The sequence below is a fragment of the Cimex lectularius genome, unplaced genomic scaffold, assembly GCF_000648675.2.
Source record: "Cimex lectularius strain Harlan isolate CLEC.00 unplaced genomic scaffold, Clec_2.1 scaffold201, whole genome shotgun sequence".
Classification (NCBI taxonomy): domain Eukaryota; kingdom Metazoa; phylum Arthropoda; class Insecta; order Hemiptera; family Cimicidae; genus Cimex; species Cimex lectularius.
The window spans coordinates 9,558-15,970 of NW_019392805.1; positions in this window are offsets into that span (position 1 = coordinate 9,558).

The following is a 6,413-nucleotide window of genomic DNA, read 5'->3' on the forward strand; positions in this document are numbered from 1 at the left end:
AGAGAAATGTTTAGATTAAAAGATATCACGATTTTCCGACGCCAGGACGTGATATCTTTCAAAATCGATAAAAAGCGAAATTACTCTGAAATGGTTGAGAATCGGACCATGGACAATATGAACTTTTTTGTTCATTTTAGGGTGAAGAATCTACTGGAGAAGTTTGTAGCACGAGTAGCAATTCACCCTGTATATCTGAAATCAGAGAGTCAGTAACCAGATCGAGATGCTCAAATGGCTGCAGTTTAAAACAAAATATGCGCGAAAGAAAAGAAAAAGATGGAAAACACGCAGAGGGCCGGCGATGACCTCAGCCGTTTGTTGGCCCATAAACTTCCCACTTATATAACTCTAAGACAATTCTGCGTAAATTCTTTCTTCAGAAGAGCTCAGGGTTTCAAAAGGTATCAAGATGAATTACCTATTTCAGTTCCTACAGTGACTAGGATGTCGTCAGGATGCCCACTGAACCACCAAACCACTAAACGTGACGATATTTTGACAAAAGCGTACATCACATTGGATCATTCGAAGATCTTCAATGAGAGGCGAAGTCGAATTGTATTTGGATTTGCATGAATTCCTTGGTGGGAGTGACGTTGATGTCTCGGCACGGGGTTCTCGGTCACCAAGAACGCAAAGGCATACCGGCAGACTGAGGGCTAGCAGTTTACCATGTGTTCAAATCCTGGTGGATCGACACCCCCAGGGATGAGAAGTGCGAAGAGATTCAAGGAACCGGGTGCGAAACTCACAGGTGAATTACCAGAAGGCAACTGAAATAAAACCAGGAAGTCACCTTATTGGGCACTTCCGGTCAAGACATATGAACTGGAGGTACCGGCAGAAGGAACATTGATTTTTACCAAAAAGAGGTACAGATCCGTGCTACTGTGAGAGTCACCCAGGCAGTTTCTACTATTAGGTGAGTAAAACCGCAAGTACCACACGGAAGTACCATTAGCCTGGCTTGTGATCAACAGCCATTTTGCTCACAATACTCTAATAAAATTAAATTATGGCAAAATTAAAAAAGTGGCACAATAAATCTTTTTGGATGAGGTGCAAGAAGACTATCACTTGGGATTTAAAAGATTTCGCATGTTCAACCCTTTCAGCACATCGTTTGTGGTTCATGTCCAGTCTACAGCTATACTTAACCTTATTATATTTTGATGATTCACAAGCACCACAGCTTGCTTTGTGCTGGCAAAAGAACTCTTCCTCAGTGGTTTTAATAATTTCAACAGCTGGTTAGCTTAAAGTTAAGGGTAAGAATTTTTGAGAGATCCTAAAGTTTGTCAAGGGTCTCCTTCAGTCCTGGGCTTTTTCTCTCCAAGAGGTAGGAATCTCAGCTTGCATAGGACTTGGCACACAACGTATGACATGTTCTGTTTTTTCTTTTTGGCAATATCTGCACAGGATTATTTATGCTGCTCTGAATCTATAAGCCTTCGGAGTCTGGAGTGTCCGGCCAGCATTCCTATCATTCTAGACCTAACACGTCCTAGGTTTACGAGATCTGCCGTTAGTTTCTGTCCTTCAATGAACTTTTTCTAATTCCACTGCCTCGGATACCATCCATTGAACCGAGGACTCATTCTCAATCTATTGTCAATTCGGTATGCAAAAGAGTTAAGGGCCCATAAGTGTCCTCGTCGATTTTTTCTTGGCAAATTGTTTAGTTTGGTCGTTTCCGATTTTTGTCCGTTTATCCTCGCTCTGTTTGTCTGTTGTCGGATGTGAAATGACCCAAATTAAACAGGACACAAAATTGGTGCCTGGATGAAACAATATTCTTAAATCGACTTAAATATTCGGAAATTAATTGAACAATCCGTTTTAGTCAAATCCCTCTTTAAAGAAAAGGGCAATAAGAAAATGGGATTGTTTGCGCACCAGCTCTTCAGTCCGTCGTACAAATGGAATAAAAACGCAAAGCCACCTAAAGAGGAAATTCGTGATTCATCATTTATGGCAGATTGGTTAACAAGTCAATTCAATAGACGACTCGGAAAAGGCTACTCTGTGAGATTAACTAATTGAACGATGTATATTTATTTACACGGAGGCTGGCCATTCTTCAATTTTCATACTCGAATGTCGTCGTGCCATTCGTTCCGGTGCAACGTCAATTCAAATATCAAACAACGTCATCGTTATCCACTACTAAATCGAGATGGCCCCTAGCCTTAAAATTGTGACGACTGTTCCAAATCCTGTTTGCCTTGTTCAATTGACGATCCTTTGACATATACTAGCTGGACATGGTATACATTAGTACATATTACTAGCCCTGGACAAAATTTATTAAAAAAGAGTACCACCACCAACTTGGCTACATTCTTTATTCCAGCGTATCATTCTCCTATTCATCCATCTCGTTCTTAATCTCCCTCTCTTGCTCTCTTTAATTTCATTCACTCTCTCTCAAGCATACTTACTTACACATTCACTCACAAACAATCACTTTCTCTCTCTCCCTCTCTGTCTCTATCTATCTATCTATCTTTTTCTTTCTCACTCTCTCTCTTTCTATCTGTCTATCTATCTTTCATCTATCTAACATTATCTCTCTATATATCTATCTTTCTCTCTCTCTCTCTCTCTCTCTCTCTCTCTCTCTCTCTCTCTCTTTCTTTCTTTCTTTCTTTCTATCCATCTATCTATCTTTTTCTTTCTTTCTCTCTCTTTCTCTCACTCTGTCTCTCTCTTTCTTTCTATCTATCTATCTTTTTTCTCTCTCTCTCTTTCTCTCTCTCTCTCTCTCTCTCTTTCTTTCTTTCTATCCATCTATCTATCTATCTTTTTCTCTCATTCTCTCACTCTGTCTCTCTCTTTCTTTCTATCTATCTTTTTCTCTCTCTCTCTTTCTTTCTATCTATCTCTCTCTCTCTCTGTCTCTCTGTCTCTCTCGCTCTCTCTCTCTCTCGCTCTCTCTCTCTCTCCCTCTCTCTCTTTCGTGTTGACTTAGAACAGAAACTACAAATAGCGACTACTTGGGTGATTTTTACGTCCACCTTGTAGGTCATTTATGTCAACTCATAAATGACAAACATGGATTATTTTTGAAATCTTTAAACACCCTCACGCCCGGCATGAGAAAAGTGATGCAGAATGTGAAATGTCGAATGGATTTGTACGTACTGAAAAACTGCCAGACTAAATGTATCGATATTTTTAATTCAATCGGTGTAAGGCGACAAAGAGACAGTTAGGGAGAATAAAAAGTTCATCGGCGATCAAACCATCAAGATTTAACTATTATTGGCGTATAAATTTTCCATTAAAATAGTGTAAAAATTACAAAGGGTGAATAGTTTTATCATTTTTTTCCATTGAATACATCGTAATTTTTCGTTTTCTGTTTCCATCCTCACAACATACAGAAAAAATGTTTATTTTCCCAGTGATTAATTTATTAGCTAGTTAGTTTTCCAAAATTAATTTTCAGCACAAAAAAGAGCAATCTTTCTCAACCTCTAGTTAGTTATATAAATCAAAATTGATAGAGCATTATCCGATAATTAAACTGTCTAATCAACTATCGAAAAAATACGCACGCATTACTAACCAAGCAAAGATTTATTCTTTTTTATTCTTCGTCAAATTGATAAATGCTTTTCCAGTTCTGTTGTTTCTTCTTCCCGTCAATATCTGTGCAGGCTTGTTTCTGCTACTCCGAGTCTATATGCCTCCGGAGTCTGCTGTGCCCAGTATGTGAAACAGAGACGGAGTGAGTGAGATCGAAAGAGAACATGATAGATTAAGGAATGAGATTAAAAGAAAGCCAGTGAGAGATCGAAAAAGTGAGTGGTGAGTGAGTGGTGAGTGAGAGGTGAGTGAGTGGTGAGTGAGAGGTGAGTGAGTGAGTGAGTGAGTGAGAAAAAGATAGATATATAAAGATAGAGATAGAGATAGAGATAGAGATAGAGATAGAGAGAGAGAGAGAGAGGGAGAGAGAGAAAGTGATTTTTATTTTTTGTAAATTAAAAAATACTTTGACCTTCTTCAAATTTTCTCAAGCCTGTATGCGGCAATTAAAAATCAATTTATATTACGTCGCGCTGATTGGCCATTTGGAATTCTTTATTCTTGCGAGAGTTTCGGCATGAAATTAAATTATAGCAAGGAGAATACGTTAACTTTAATATTTTTAAACGTAAAATATTCACTCGCGTCTACATATTCAAGACGAGAATTCGTACAAGACGTGCCAAATTTGTCACTATATCCACACAAAAGGCTATGAGTAAATAACAAGGCACATAAATCATCGTAAACAGCGGAAAAAGGAGCAGTAAACAACACATCATCGTAGAGTTATGCGTGACCATGGACGTGATTTTAGAGCTCGACGACCCGAATTTTGCCGAATTAGATGGAGCCCCTTACGTTCAATTAATTACTACTGTAATCGAACTTTTCCATTGTTCATTCCGAGTAAATCGTGTGACATTCACCGAAAGCACGATAATCTAACACGATCCAACAGCACTCGGAACAACAGACAAGTCTTTTGCTTTGTAAAGTTTAGAAGTATACATGGGAGAGAGTAGGAGAAGAAATTTGAAGAGCTTAAAGAGATAGTCAGTAGGAAAGAAAAAGGTACATGAAGACAAAAACTGAGACACAGAGTAGAATAGGGTGAGAGGAAAGAAGGAAAAGGAGAGGGAGAAAAAGGGGAGAACACGGAAAGAGAGAGAATAAATGCGAGAGAAACAGAGATAATGTTAGGGAAATAAAGAGAGAGAGAAAGAGAGAGGGAGAGAGAGATTAGGAACGAGATGAGTACGCAAGAGTGAATAGCAGAATGATACGCAGCAATAAAGAATGTAACCATGTTGGTGGTGGTACTCTTTTTACCACATTTTGTCATTTGTTACTGCATCAATTTTTTAAGTGTACAAGAACGTCTTCGTTTACATATACACACTGAGAGGGAGCCTCGGTGAGACAGTGAGAATGTAACAGAAAGATAGACATAGCATGAAATATAAAGAGTCGAAGAAAATGACGGAGAGGGAAAACAAGAACGTGGTATTTAAAGAGTGAGAAATTAAAGGATAGGGAATAAGAAATAATAATCTTTATAATTATCGTAAGTGAGGTGAGGGGGTCTGAGAAAGAATCGAGTAGAAAGAGAGATAATGGGTTTAGAAAAAAGGACAGTTATTATTCTTTTAGATCCTTAAATAGGACTTAACGTTTTGATTATACTTTACCTACCTTCTTTCGCTTAGTACATGTTTGCGGAATTAATTATCTCCTTTTTTTAATATTTTCAATTGGATCAAGTGTTGTTCGTTTATTTTCCCACTTGGGATAAACGTCTGATGGTAGGTTTAGGGTTTAAGGGTTGGATCCTTGTTTTCCTACATTATTATTACTGGGAGTTTTAATGAAATCCGGATTAAAAGGACTAATAATGGGCAACGCATCTGAGAAATCCTACTTGAGTACGTAATACTGTAAATTTGTCTTTGAAATTTGACAAAATATCTTTTTTTAATATTTATTAAACATTCTCTTCAGTGCTCTTCATCTTTTCCTCTCATTTTTGAGCGATAGGTATACCGTACATAATACAACAAAAATGTTGGCTGATTTTTTTGTAGAGATGGGAGGTGGCAGGGGGAATCATTCACACAACTAACTCACTCACCCTCTCACTAACTAATTCACCCACTCGCTCACTCTCTCTCTCTCTCTCCCCCTCACTTACGCGTTCACTCACCCTCTCACTAACTCACACACTAACTCACACACTCGCTCACTCTCACTCTCTCTCCCTCACTCACGCGTTCACTCACCCTCTCACTAACTAACTCACACACTCGCTCACACTCTCTCTCTCCCTCACTCACGCGTTCACTCACCCTCTCACTAACTAACTCACACACTCGCTCACACTCTCTCTCTCCCTCACTTACGCGTTCACTCACCCTCTCACTAACTAACTCACACACTCGCTCACTCTCACTCTCACTCTCTCTCTCTCCCTCACTCACGCGTTCACTCACCCTCTCACTAACTAACTCTCTCTCTCTCTCTCTCTCTCTCTCTCTCTCTCCCTCCCTCCTCCTCTCACTCACCCTCTCACTGACTAACTCACTGATTCTTTTTCTCTCTCACTCTCACTCTCTCTCTCTCCTCCCTCTTTCTCTTTCTCTCTCCTCTCCTCTTCCCTTCTCTTCACCCCTCCAAAACAAATATTGCATTTGATTCCTTTAAAAGTTTTTTCAATGCGTATTACTGGAATATTCAGAGTACCGAAGTTCGACTCGTTGAGAGGGCACAGTACATTAGTTATAGTACGTAAGTCTTTCTGTTGATTCCATATACCACAGTCGAACAATACGAGGACTTACTTTTTAGTGGCTGAAATATGGCTTATGACCATTTTTAGCTGA